Raw genomic sequence first — 15,111 nt, forward strand, 5'->3', positions numbered from 1 at the left:
AAAAAGAGGAGGGGATTATGAAAATTAATAACGGGAAACCTCATGGTTTCGGGAGGAAACCAATGGAATCAGGAGGTTTCGGCAGGGGGAGCTCTCACACCCTACTGCCCCTAGTCAGTTGCAGACCCAACAGGAAGAGAGGGACATGACATTGCACGGACGTGACCTTGCACATGGATACTGCTCTATTACTTCAGCCGGAAGAAGAAGCACTTTCCTCATCCCCCCACAGGCAACAGCTCAGCCAATGAAAAACCACCTACTTGGAATTCCCAGGTTACTCCAGTGGACTTTAGTTGATAACAGCCCTCCCAAATTACCCCTTTTCTCCTTAAAAAGCATGCCTCTCCTCCCCCCCCACGCCCCCTCCCCCTTATTTGCCTATGGTTTTGCTGCAGCTTCTTTGTCTTGGATTGAAATTCTCTTTTATTCCTGAATAAACCCATGTTTTGCTGGTAAAGTCACCAGCAGCTTTTACTTTTAAGGTTAACAGGATGAAGGAATAGAAAGTTCTTTGACAACTAGGCCTACATATTCAAAGTGAGTTCCTGGGGTGACCCAAAATCAAAGCATATGATAGGAGCTTAGTAATTAGAGAACAAAGTCCATGCACAAAGAACATGCTAACTAATGTAGGTAAAACCTGAACAGTTTTCATTGTTATGATGGATGTACTGCAGGCTGGAGAAACACAGAAGAGAACACCTCAACCATTGTTGTATAGATTGTGATCCACTCTTCGAAGTAGACAGTTTTGGAAAACCGAAGAATACATATGATGTAAATGTGTAAAATTAAGCTCTTACATAAAAGATACAGATTATTTGGATCAGACAAGAGGAACAGCAACACGGCAGCTAGTTTGTGCCTTTAGGAAAAGGCTTACATGTACATGCGGAAGCAAAACATGGACATTCGGAAATACTTCTTTTATGCCGATTGAGTATGACTGGTCTGATGATTGAGGCTTGAGCTAGACACTGATTCTTATTAAGTCAAACAGCAGGAGCTTCTTTTTCTCTTTTGGCCCAGGAAGCTGGGAGCAGAGAAAATGCCTTGCTGGCTCTCATTCTTTATCTGCCCTCTTTCTGAAATCTTCTCCCCCCAAAAATAGCACAGGCAGGATTGATCATTGGAATTCATCTAGGGAAATTAGAATTATCAGCAGGATTATAGCAGACGGATTGTATCACAGACAATTCGTTATCTGAAAATAGCAGTGGAGGAGACTGTATACCTTACAAGTGACCGAGTGAGCTATGTGATGCAGAGGATGCCATGAGAATACACCTTAGAACAAATCATTTTTTAATTGCTTTCTTTGTCTTATTATCTCATATTGCAAGTGATCAACCTGAAGTTTAATGTGATTACAAAACCCGAGACTTCCTAGCATTTGCTCTGTGCCATTCCTGTGCACATATTACTGAAGGCACAGGACTCCAACACTGAGGGTTTGATTCAGTTCCCTAAGTGCCCTTCCTCCCTTTCCCATGCCCTGAACTAAAGCTGTCTGAACTGGGCTCTCTCCAATTGTGCTTCATCAGGGAATTGCCCCAGGAATTACAGATGCTATGCGATGAGAGCCAGGTGGCAATATGAGCAAATTTTCTAGCCCGTCCCTCCCCTCATCCTCACCACTCTGCCACCTAGCCATTCACTGAGGTCAGAGGAGCCTCGGAGTCAGGGGAATGGGTATTCTTAGGGAGTGGGTTTCTACTGCCCTCTTAGGATTATTGTCAGGATAAAAGAGATTATAAAGGTGTATCAGTCTCCTGGGGCTGCCACTAAAACAAAAACAAAAACCCATAGACCGGGTGGCCTAAACAACCAAAAATAAGTTTCCTACCATTCTGGAGACTGGTAGGTCCGAGATCAAGGTGCCAGCCATTTTGGTTTCTGGTGAGGACTCTCTTCCTGGTTTATAGACACCTGCCTTCTAGATATGTCCTCACCTGGCAGAGAGAGGGAGAAAGAGAGCAAGCTCTTCTGGTGTCTAATAGCGTCATGAGGGCCCACCCTCATGACCTTATCTAAAGCTGATTACCTGCCAAAGGCCCAATCTCCAAATAAAAACACATTGAGGGTAGGGCTGCAACATAAATTTGTGAGGGATCTGCACATTGTTAGAGCTTGGAGTTGAGGCCAGCAGCTGGCCTATGAACTCACAAGTGGAGGTAGTATGCTATATGAGGAGCGCGTCTTTTGTTAACAACAAAAAATCAGTGGAGTTTGATAGTAATTCTTGCCACAAGTAAAAAAAAAAAAAAAAAATGGAAGATACAATTCAGTCTATAGCAATAAGTGACCTGAACCCACTCTGTAGACCCTGGGGCAAGAGTAATAAGGAAGATGGGATTGACACATGTTTTACTTTCATCCAAGACCAGATTGGCATGCCCGGTAAGAGCTGTCCCTCCTGAAGACATATGATCCAGGGCCGCCCTACCTGGAGCTTCCATTCTCTGGAATATCAGATTGTGCTTTTCCTTTATAATACAACATTTTAATATAGGTAGAAGCAGGTTTAAAAGAATATCAGGAGTTCTAAGGGAGGGAGGGAGGAAGGAAGGAAGGAAGGAAGGAAGGAAGGAAGGAAGGAAGGAAGGAAGGAAGGAAAAGAAAAACGAAACGAGAAAGTCTCAGAAGGGCAACCCTCCCCCTCAGAGTTGTGGATATGGAAGACCCATTCCAGGAAAGGAAACCATGAACAGCAGAAAGGTGGGCTGTAGTAATGCCCCAGGCCACGTTAGCACCCACCGAGAGTGTTCTAGGCTGGACCACCTCTGTGAGGGGTGCTGTGCAATGCCTTGGCATCTTTATATTCTAAGCACAGACCCACTTCTGGACTTCAGGCCAGCTGTTTCTTAAAAATAGACCTTTTTCCCCCCCTCCACAAACTTGACCAAAACCTTTTGATTTATGTATGTCTTTAAGTTGCCTAATATTGTTGGATGGAAGAGATTGTTTGAACATACCATGTTATTAAGAAATTACAGAGATGTACATAGTCCCCAGTAGTCACATTATCATTTTAATTCATTTCAGATTAGTGGCTCTCAGCAAAAAGCTATCCCTTCCATTTTTGTGATTAATTCTCAAAATTCCTTAAAGGCATTATTATTGAAGAGAATTTGTGGAAGTAGAATCATCATCCTTACTTCTGGGGGAAGTTTTTTAACCTTTGTTGTAACAAGTAGTCTATTACACTTTGCTTTTACCATGCTTATATTTGATTTATAATTTTAAAATGCTATGTTCATTATTAGCCAAAGAATTAAACAGGGTGTTGCTTTTCTTAAGCAAAAGATTTAGCTTAGCCATTTTTTAATTGTAATCTCTGCATAAATATATTGAGCTCATACCTCACATACCACAAATCATTGTTGCTGTAATCATTTCATATCTACAATTTTTTGTTGTGGTCTCTCAAGCTGACATGTTTTCTCCTAATGACTTGTTTAAAAAGCATTTCCAGCACCTATGTCCAGTAAGGTGCATTATTCAAAAGTACTTCTCCACTTCTTAATAACTTGGTCTGTCATTTGTGTTGAATAGGTGAAATTAAATTTATCCTTTATATACAAGAAAAAACCTTTATTAAGTTTTAAAAAAAATAAAATAAGTTTATTATAACTATGGTCTTCTGAAAAGAGAAAGGGACAAGAGCAAAAATTGTATGCAAGTGCCCACACTCGTACAAATACAGACACACACACCCCCCCAGACTCTAAAATCCTAGTCAAAAGCTATATTTCATAAAAGAGAATTATAGTAATGTTGATGGTTTGCCAAAACCTCAAGCAGTGACAAAATCCACAGAGTGTCCTGAAAAGGATGCCTTTGCAAAACCATGCCTCTCCAGATGGTTTAGATTAGAGATGTTTAAAAACACATGGCAGCATTAGTTTGGTTTAGAATTCATAGTTAATTCAGTAGATAAAATAATGCAAATTTGAAACCCTAGCCTGTGTATCAGAAAAATCATCAAATCTTATGATTGCTCTTAGGGGAGGTTGGCATGTGATGTGTTGATTTTTAAATGATCTAATTGAAATAATAAAATTAAGCAAGAAGGGGTAAAAAAGGATTGAAAATACAAGAGTATAAGTAAAAACTTTCTTCTCTGCAGAATATTTATTCCTTTGAGCTGTCATATCCAATCAATTTGTATGAGATTCGACAGCCAATTGTCATTTCCTAAGGTAAACTATGTAAAGAGGTTGTGTTACAGAGACAGCATGAAGAAAATGGAAAAAAAAAAATTCCAGAGCATGAAGCAGAGAGAGGCCACAATGTCCCACAGAGTGCTGCCTGGATCTGCTCACCTTGCTAAGAACGGCAGATGAGCAGCTTACACAGGAGTTTTCCCTTTGGCTCCTTCAGCTTTCCCCCCTGCGCATACTATTTCTTAAAGAGAGTGCTCTTGGTCTAGTAAATTATTTTAGTTTTAGTAAATTATTTTGCCTTCTATGTGGTTTTTAATCTTGGTGGGAGCTCTGTGTGGACAGTGATGTCACACACTGTGTTCTCCTGCACGAGGTGTGAACAGTTCGCCTTGGGCCCCAAAAGGCTCCATCACTAAAAGCCTGGCTCCCACTGCCCCTTTCCTTGTGTTTAAAATCAAAAGTATCCCACCCTCTGATCCCACAGTGGGGTAGCCAGCAAACAAGTCCTGGAAAAGAACTTTTTTATGGGAACACTATTAATGTAATGATGTATATTATCATGTGTGCTACCTCCCACACAAATGAGAGCATTCAGCTGTGTTAAAATTGCCATGAGAAGAATGTTCATGCAAGAGCTCAAAGCCTTTCAGAAAATACGAGACAAAGATTCTACAAAAATAGAATCAGGAGGTTTCAAGCAACAGTTGATGGGCTTCAAAGGGCTTGACTCTCAAAGGTGGCACAATATTTAGTTCCCCTAGAAAGAAACACATTTTGAGCATTTTCTAAGTATGAAAACTGGAATTGTGGCTTTTGATGTCTGGAAAGAGCTCCACAGTCAAAGCAAATGGACTCCATTAGTAGCAAAGTTGCATGCACACGTGCGCGCACACACACACAGAAAAATGTTGGAGAGGGCAGACCCTGTGGACGGACTTTGTGTGAGTTCATGGAGATTTCCATCATAAATTTAATTGAATTTCATTTGAGCAACAGAGACACTGCATTGGCCAATCTTAACTGCTGGTCCATAGTTCTGCATCCATACCCATTTAATATTTGTAACAAGAGATTATATTTTTGTTTCATCTTCTAATCATTTTTAAGTGGAAATTCATCCCCAAATAAGTCAAATGACCACTTTAAGATAGTTTAGCCATGTCCTACTCTATGGGGAGTAGAAAGAGATTTTTTGCTTTCCCTTTTGTTTTTTGTGTGTAAATTGTTTCTCATACATGAGTTAACACTCCTATTAGACCTATTAATATATAGACTTGTAGAATCTCAGGGTTTGAAGGAAACTTCATGGTTTTCTGGGTCAAACACCTATTCAATGCCTGAATTCTCTTGAATTCTCCTTTCCATCTTCCCTTATCAAGTCATCATCTTGCCTTTCTTGAACTTTGCTCATGCTCCTGTCCCAGAGCAGACCATCTCATCTCTGGCCAGTGCTGCCAAGTTTCCCAGTGTGCCTGCAGCAGAATGGCATTTCACCCAAAAGGATTATGCATCACAGACAGAGGCAAAGTCACCCCAGAATGTCCAGGGGAACAGTCTCTCCAACAAGGCAGCTGGCTTTGGGTTGCTATGGGAGTGGGAATGAGCACATGAATACAGCCCCCCCCGCCACCTTCTTCATGTGTCTCACCATCTTTGTCCTCACCTGGCTTTCTTTGACATCATTCCATTAAAAGCGCAACAAGGTGCTGTCAACCTGTTGCCACTAAAATTGATGAAAAGACTTCACTTTGGGGGAAGGTGTTCAGTGGAAGGCAAGTTCTACCTGTGCTCTCCCTGTTGCCCCCCCCCCCACCTCCCAAGCCACACTTCTGATCAGGCTGTTTACCTGTTTCATGGTCTCTTCTTCAGTGTGTTTGCTCACATCGTGAGGACTTGCTACATTTTGGAACTGGATTTCACTGGATTTTCCCATCTATATATTGAAGCTGCTGAGACGGGCTTAACACAAACCTCCTGCCTTTAGAACATTAACAATATGTTCTCCCCTTTGGAAGAGGGACAGCTGAGCCAAGTTCTTTAAAACATCATAAATTCAGACAACATGGAGAAGAAGGCCAGTTCTTAATCAGATATGGCTCACTAGAGGAGACCTTGATAACTAACTGAATTTTTTTGAGAAGCAAATAATCACAGCCTCCAAACTATTTTTTTGTCTAAATAGGAATTTTCATGTATCAGGTTCTCTGCTGATTTAGGACATTGTTACAGAAATATGAAAATATATTTGCACCAAGACTATGTGATAACCTGAACTGGTCATCAAATGTCAGGGACCTGATTGCTTTAATGAAGAGTTAACAAGGTCTTATTGTTTGTACATTATACTTCATAAATGGACATTTATGAAATTCTGGAGGGACTCAGAAATCATTTGTTCCCCAGCTCCATTCATTTAGTTAGAAAGTACCACTTTTCAGTCAATGTAAAGGGAAACCAGTTATCCTTTGTTTATTTATTTTTAAAAAATTATTAAGCTAATTTTACTTATTTATTTTTTATTTTTCATTGTATTCAGTTATCCTTATTATTCTGTGGTAACTTCACAGCTAATTAGGTAGCTCTTGTGTGCTAGGAATAATATCAAAACAAATGGAAAAGAGGGATCTTGAGTTTCTTGGACCTATATTATTTCAAAACCAAATTAAAAATATTTCCCTCAAAACCCTTATGGATTTTTTAATGTCCATTTCATGGGTACTTATCCCTAGAGATCCCAGACTGTTGAATCTTGTCTATCAGTACAGTGCATTCAAGTCAGAAATATATTAATTACTGCTCTCAACCTCAAAACTCGTCTGAAGCAAGGAAGGATGTATATGAGCAAATACATTGCTATTCTGCATCGTTCCTGCTGAAACCCTTGAGTGAGCATAAGTGTGGCTGGTTCCTATCAGTAATATTTGGGCACATAATCCTGGGACAGCAGAGACCTGCACAGGGTGGTACATACAATGAGAGCGTAGAAATAGGACAAGGCTCTTCATTTTTACCTACAGAGGACAGTTGGCCTTATTCTCGGGTTGATGGCAGGTCAGCCCAAACAGAAACACTCTAAGCATCTGTACAGCCTATTTCTCAAAAGACCAATGGATTTTGGCTGCCTCGTTCACATGTAACAAGGTAAGAAAGATGATGCCTTGGGAAACAGGCCATATCAGTTAAAACCAAGTTTGGTATTAATGTCAAGACCGAGTAGTAGAATTGTTATGTGCCCAAAGCCTGATTACTTGGAGCCTGAATTCCATTCTCTCTCTCTCTGGCTCTGAGCCCGAGGGGCCACAACCCATGTCGGTAGTTCAGCTAGTTCAGTTACCACCTGTGTTCCAAGAGTGAAGTCAGACTGAGAGGAAAGGAAGCTCGCCGGGCTGCCCGGATCCATGTTCACTTGAGCCACTCTTTATTATCCTGCTAGGGAATGCTCTGCCCTTGAAGGCTGGTCCGAGGAGGCTGGGATCACAGGCAGCAGGTATGCCATGAACAACAAACCCATATTCTTAACATATGTTTAATTTGAGTAACTCCCCTCCTTTAAAATACCTCCTGATTTTAAATCCACATCCTGATTTGCCCACTCTTGTTACCATTTTCTGCTGCCTGTTCTGAATTAATCCTTTGAGGTGGTCATTCCCCGGAAAGAAAAAAGGAAAATGAGAAGAGAGATGCAAAGTTGGGAATGTGAATGAACGAGGGTGGGGGAAAGCAGCGGGAAGGGGACCATTAAGTAAGTCTGTTCTCATGAGCTAGGTTTTCTTTGAGCTGCATGACACGGGAGAGGTAGGAGAAGAAGAAGAAATACAAGGAAGAGGCCTTCGAAAGGTTATCCATTAATAATCCCTGCTGAAGAATGGGAATCATTTTTGCAATAGAGCTCAATTTCCAAAGATTATTTTGATTCTCCGTCGTACTTCATCTCAAAGAATTGATATAATCTAAAAGAGGTTAAAATGATTAAAATAGTTTCCATAGTAGAAAATTAAATGATTTTACTAACTGTCAAAGTCAGTGTTTAAACTGAGATCATTTGAATTCTATTTTATATGGTGATCATGTCACTGGGATGTCTAAACATCCTTTGTAAAAGTAATAATCCCTGATTCTGATTTTTCATCGACAGAAAACTGAGTAAAGGTTAGAAAGATTAGCCACCAATTGCTCTGATTTGTAAAACCTGCAGAGAAGGCCGGTTTTCTTGAGGAATTCTGAGTTAAAATACATTCTCCACCTTGGAACTATTAATCCTTTTGGAGATTTTTCTACATGTTCCTTAGATATATTTTCGGCTCAAAGGGTTATAAAACTGCTTCAAATACTTGATTTAGAATATATTTAAAAGAGAAATAGCAATACCATATGCTATTAGATATACTCTAAAATAGCGAAATATTATATCGCTTGATGTCATCAAATTCATTTTCTCTATCTATGTATTAATCCATCTATCACTCAAATCCTGGTTTTCCTGGGCCACACCAGGCTGGTTTAATGAGGTCTTGTTAACAGTGTAAACCATACAGCTCTCACCTCATCTGCAATTTAAGATTTCTGGGCTCTCCACATTCTCCCTCTTGTTTTCCGGGACCTTCCAGAGGAAGTCACAAGTATGTTCACGAATAAGGTTTCAAGGACTAGCTGTGATGCTACAGGCAACCTGCTGGGACCCCAGCATCCAAGCCCTGCTGCCTTCCCCTCTGCTACCGCCCCATCAGACAGCAAGGGCTTGCCCTCACTCACCTCTAGAACAAGCTTCACGGCCACATGCTGGCTTTCATTGCTGCGCAGCCATTGTTGCAGATCATGTTCCAGAGCCCTGAACAGCCTGGTAACTTCCAGAACAAGCCAGTCAGGGCATATTCCAGAGTGATTCTCTCCCCAAAGAGAATGTTCTTTGTGTCAAGGACACCTAAATAAGGCAAGCTGATACTCTCCTGTCTCCAAAGTTCATAATACATAGGTCATTGGTCTTTAGAGTTGACCAGTAGCACCCTAATGTTAATAGAGCTCTGGCAGACTCACCCCATGAGTCTGCTCTTGATGACTATCTAAATTGTGAACACTGCTTAGGCTCAAACCCGACTACCTGGCTAAGTTTATTTCAGGTTTGAAATGTAGTGATCTTTACTTCAACAAGGAAGCAGGTTGCATTTTATCCAGAACAATTTAACAGACCTTTATTGTGCCTAGCACCCTGCTTAGGTGCCAAGGCTACAATGATGAATATGGTCTGTACTTGGCCTATGAGGAATTTATCCCTTTTCTCTTAGGTCAAGAGCAAGAATGAATGATCTGTAGTAGATTACAGGCTATTAAACTGAAATAATCAATGCATATTTTACCCAGAACACCCCCCACTGTGGTGTCATCTGACTTAAGACTTAGTGTGAAACATTGAAAGTGGAGTGGAGATAAAATGATGGTTAGGTTAACCTGGGGAAAACAGCCTTTGGAAGGCTGAGCTAGCTTGCATTAGGAGGGAGGCGACCTCACATGAAGAATACCTACCTCCTACCTCAAGATCCTGCAAATGGTTTGGGGATGGTTGGTGAACCACAGGTATTCCTAAGGCTGGTTCCTATTAGGGAAAACGAGAAACCTCGCTTTCCCTCATCCTTGCTGTGGAATGAAACCAATAAAGTCAGTTACTATTTAGACAAGTGAGTGAATGCTGTCCATTTGGGAGAGAATGTTCTGGGGAGGAACTGACCAGTAGAGGCCACTGAAGGACTTTTGGGGACGGGGGGGAGAGCACAACCAGACAGTAGTTCAAGTAATGCAAGTATCAATGGCAACTCTGTTAACATCATTAAGTTAAATTTACCTAAATCAAAAGCAGGAGAAAAACCTTACCTTTGCATATATATTTTTGTCATTCTGCAAATAAAACATGTAGTTCAAAACCTGGCACAATGACTGTCTACACAGACTGAATCCTATAGAAGAAAAATACCTTAGAGGAGTTTGTATTGCCAGATGCTTGGCATCATGTAGTCAAAACATTCTGAATGTGTTTTAAAATAGTCTTCCAGATGTGTGACAACTTAGACAACTAGCTAGAGCCCTTGTCTACATTTTGAAAAGGGGGGGGGGCAGTAAGAAACTGAGGTAGTTACTCAAATTATACAGGAAAATGAGACACTTATTGCCTTCTGAGTCTGATTGCCTTAAAAAGATGTAGGGTTTTGGGGGGTTTTGTTTGTTTGTTTTGCGTTTTGACAAAGTTCTTCACCTCTACATTTGAGCTGGGCAACATAGACATAGATGGAACTTTCCACAGTCCCTTGTATTTGCCATGTGAAAGACATTATCACCACCAAGTTATGGCATTTTCTGATTCCAGGAGTAGTTATTTAGAAATTTAACTTTATTTTGTGTTTATTTGTCCTGCCTCTTGATAGTAAATATTATTAATTCCATATATATATCAGTTTGCCCAGTTTCTTTACATTTTAGGCTCATGTTCAGAGTATAGAATAAAATAAGGGGAAAAATACATAGTAGAGATTTGTTTACCTGTGAACTAGATTTTCCCATAGAAATTCACATTCTTTAGTGAGAGCTATGTGCTGTGTTAAACTCAACTCAGGAAGTTTATATGTGCAAAGAGTAGGTACTAAATATTTAGTGACCTAGAATTGCAAGAAAAATCGTTCAGGAGAATTGACACCTTGTGAGTCTTGCACAGTTATTTCCTCTAGACCATAGAGAGATATTTCGTTTGTACTTAAGACAATCAGTAAGTAAATCTGTGGACTTTGTCACTGATAGAATGCACTGATAGAATGTTGTTGCCACATTTAAAAGAAGAAAATGCCTGGGGGGGATCCAATTCTGAAGTGTTGTTGCATGTCAATCTAGTTTTCATTATTTATCTCTTACTGTCAACATACTTAAGGTACAGTGTTGCATTAATTTACAATTATTCCCAATTACTCTTTGATACCAGTTTTATATGATACATTGATAGGGCTGGCATTAAACAAATACAGTAGTTTGTCATCCCTTTCTGAATGCTACAATTAAGTCAACAATAAGATGGGGTTCCTGTAACTGTTTTGACTGAGAAATGGTAGAAATTTGCCAGAGTGACACAAACTAGCAGGCATAAAATGTCAGTTGCTTCAAAACAATGGAAAACTTCACTTAGCATAATCCCCTCCAGTTCCATTCATGTTGATGCAAATGATAGGTGTTCATCCTTTCTGATGGTTGAGTAATATTCCATTGTATATATGGACCACATCTTCTTTATCCATTGATCTGTGGAAGGGCATCTCGGCTCCTTCCACAGTTTATAACATGGAGGACGTTAGGAAAAGGAAGGGGAAAAAGGGGAGAGGGATCAGAGGGGGGAGACGAACCATGAGAGACGATGGACTCCGGGAAACACACTGAGGGTTCTAGAGGGGAGGGGGTGGGGGGATGGGTTAGCCCGGTGATGGGTATTAAAGAGGGCACGTTCCGCGTGGAGCACTGGGTGTTATACGCAAACAATGAATCATGGAACACTACATCAAAAACTGATGTAATGTATGGTGACTAACATAACATAAAAAAAAATGGAAAACTTCAAAATGAAAATATGTAATTGTCCATCACTAAAGTTACTTTAGGTTGCCCGCCAAAATCATCCTGCATTAGTGGGAGGAGGATTGGGTGGCAGTTGAAGGTAGCTTATTGTCATATATTTTTAATGACATGAGACAAATGTGAAAGAGTTTTGACAGAAGGTATATGGATCTTGATTGACATGGCGGTTGGTAGCACCTCTAGTGGGAGAGCAGTTCAGGGACCGTGACTTTGATTTGAAGGATTTATTTTGGAGGGGGAAGGTACATGACTTGGAGTTTGTTCATCACAGAGAAAAGCTTGGGTTTTCACTGGTAGGATTGCAATATGCTCCATGCATCTTTACTACCGCCTGAAGGTTACCACCCTTTCTTTTTTGTTGGTTGATCTTTTTGAAGTAGTAATTGGAGAAAGGAGTTTAGTATGAGACGGGGTGCAAGGGAGATGGAAAGGGATTTTAAATTTCTATTCTGGGTGTATCTTTGTCTCTGTGTGACAGTGAGCAATTCACTTGGTCAGGAAAATCTGTCACAACAGATTATATTCTGTCTACCAGATGAAAGAGAATAAAATAGAACCAGTATGCATTTTTGAATCTAAAACAAGGTCAGGTAAACATGAGCTTGAATGAGAATGAAGATTGTATGTTTGAGAGAGATCAGAAGTATACAGTGGACATGTGACCATGACTTTGGCTAGTGATGAGCTATGGGAATTAGCTAACCTTACAAATAATTCAAAGTATTTACCTTACCATTTTCTCAGAATATTTACAAGTTCATCAAATATTTATTGAACACCGTGGTAGGCAGAGTAATGGCCACCCAAACATGTCTACCTCCTAATACCGGAAACTGGTGGATATATCCCCTCAGGAGGCAAAAGGGGCTTTGCAGATATGATTAAATTAAGGATCTTGAGAAAGGGAGATCATTCCAGCTTATCATGGTGGGCCCAATGTAATTAGAAAGCTGGGTTCTAAGAAGTAAAAGAGGGAGTCAGGAGAGTCAGGCTCAGAAGTAAATGTGATGATGGAAGAAGGAGAATCAAAGTGATGTGATAGGAGGAAGACTCAAGTAGCCATTGCTGCTTTGAAGATGGAAGGTGGCCATGAGCCAAGGAATGAGGCCAGCCTGTAGACCCTGGAAAGAAGGCAAGGGAACCGATTCTCCCCTAGAGCTTCCAGGGAGGAATGCAGCCCTGCTCACCCCTCAGTTTCAGGCCTCCTAACCTCCAGAAGTGTATGTTTATAAATTTGTATTGTAAGGCCACTCAGTGGGTGGTAACATTACAGCAGCAATAAGAAGTGAATGCACATACCTACTAGTTCTTAGGAACGGTCTTAAGCAAAAAACTCAAAACAGAAAAGCAAAGCGTACCTCTTGCCCTTGTGAGGCTTAAAAATCCAACATGCCCATCATGTTGCCTATGAGGAAATTAAGCCTGATAGAATTAATAGGATTTTCACACAGAAAATTGGTCTTGATTACCAGCCCATGAATCTTTACATGACAACATCTGTATCTTATGAATAGGGGGAAAAATCCTATCCTCCTCCTGCATAGATTTTGTGTGTCACCCTAAAGCTGCTGTCTTTCCACCAGCACAGGAAACAGCTTAATACCAATCCCATCACTTTTATTTATGACAGATCATCTACTGATTTTAGGATGGATCATCTATAGAATAACAGTCTTGCCTTTGCATTCTGAAGAGCTGAACCTACCTAAAGCCATTAAATGAAAAGAAGGTGGCCTTTTCCCTAGGACAGTGGTTCTTAATCTAAATGAAGAAACCCTCCTCAAGGAGTTAAGTCACATGGACGAAGTCCCACAGCTGTAGCAACAGGGCCCCTGCTGCAACTGGAGTTTGCTGACCCCCTTTTCCAGTCTCTGCCCATTTTCCCTACAGACACTTGGGTGCCTAGATCCAGCTGCTCTTTCACAATCTGAAATAGGAATGGAGTCCATTTCACTAACCCACTTCCCAGCACACAGTGTGGATTACAAAAGGAAATTAACATGTAAAGAAACCTTTTGGAAACAAAAGGAGCCATGTTAGTTCTCTTGCTATAGTATTTGGCTGGTCTCACAGTTGGTGTCGTTTTCAAGTGTGGGGCTTGATTTAATAGAGACAGCCAACAGTTGTGGATCTAATCAAATGGAGCTCGAAGCACATAACTTTCAGTGTGAGGGAGCTCGAAGAAACATTTTCAAGTTTTGGAGTGGTCTGACAGGGAATAAGGCAAAAAGTATTCAAAGGGAGTTGGAAAATCAGGCTGAGGGATCTTGTTTTTCAGGTCTGTTATAGTCACTTTGTGAAGTATTGCAGACAATTCATTATAATTTATCACACTGATACTCTTAAATTGGATGAAACCCAAACACAACTGAGTTAGATGCATATTAAATTACCTCTTACTTAAAAAGGAGGGTGGTCTCACCAGGGCAGGATGGAGTTCATTAGCAGGCTGGGACGTTTTTCTTAACTCTTCATCATCTGGTTTCATATTGTTCCTGGTTCCTCAGGAACATTGTACACCTTATTTTTTTCAACTCTTGGAGAGATACACTAGGTACTCTGTGAATCTCAGTAGCCACCAGTTCCAAAGATAAAATGCTAATCATCACAAGTCTATAAACAAAATTCAGATTACTATGAAAAACTGCTGCTATTCTTTACAGAAAATCAATTATTTTAGGGAAAAGGAGAAAAAATATTGTCTTTGTGTATTTTTATTTAGATATGCACAAAGCAAAGTATTCCACTCCATTATGATAATTGACTGGCATGCATATTGGGTGTACTGCAACATACGTGTTTAGGAATTATGATCGCATTTCTTCCAGCTGACCAGCACTATCAGCCATATCATTCAATGAAGGGCATGGCTCAGACAGGAGTCTACTGACTCCACATTCTTTTTCCAAAACTGGAAACTTCAAACTCCATGTAAATGGCCTTTAATTTGTACATTCTCAGTCTTACGAGGTAGGGTTTTCCCCTAGGGGACAAAAATGGACAGAGAACAATCCCTGAAGTGCTATAAATTTAACCATTTGATCTCAAAGGAATTTTTTTTTCATACAGTTTTGTTTGTCTTGGAATTTAATTATTATTTTGTCCTTCTTTTAAAAACCAGCTCAGGGGGAACCCTGGGGAATTTGATACCTATTTATCCTCTGGTCTTCCAAGTATACCTACATGTTAAGAGGGACTTATTTCTGCTTAGAAATGAACAACCAGGACAGATTTCTATCCCTTTTCACACTCTAGTCATTCTCAGTCTTTGAGTCTCTTGTTAAACGTCAAAGAATCTTCAGTGGAAAAAGCGTTGGTGTGGAAATTGGGGGCCAGG

General features: G+C 40.4%; 1 protein-coding gene and 1 pseudogene across 5 annotated transcripts in view; both read left to right on the top strand.

The window, feature by feature from the left end:
* Window positions 1-15,111, top strand: part of DYNC1I1 (dynein cytoplasmic 1 intermediate chain 1) — a 272,515-nt gene that overhangs the window by 175,847 nt on the left and 81,557 nt on the right. The gene's annotated exons all lie outside the window — the stretch shown is intronic.
* Window positions 2,116-2,256, top strand: LOC114222487 (small nucleolar RNA SNORA62/SNORA6 family; annotated as a pseudogene).

The sequence above is a fragment of the Eumetopias jubatus genome, unplaced genomic scaffold (genome assembly GCF_037043125.1).
Source record: "Eumetopias jubatus isolate StellerSeaLion01/CBP00866 unplaced genomic scaffold, mEumJub1_p1.0 scaffold_14, whole genome shotgun sequence".
NCBI lineage: Eukaryota > Metazoa > Chordata > Mammalia > Carnivora > Otariidae > Eumetopias > Eumetopias jubatus.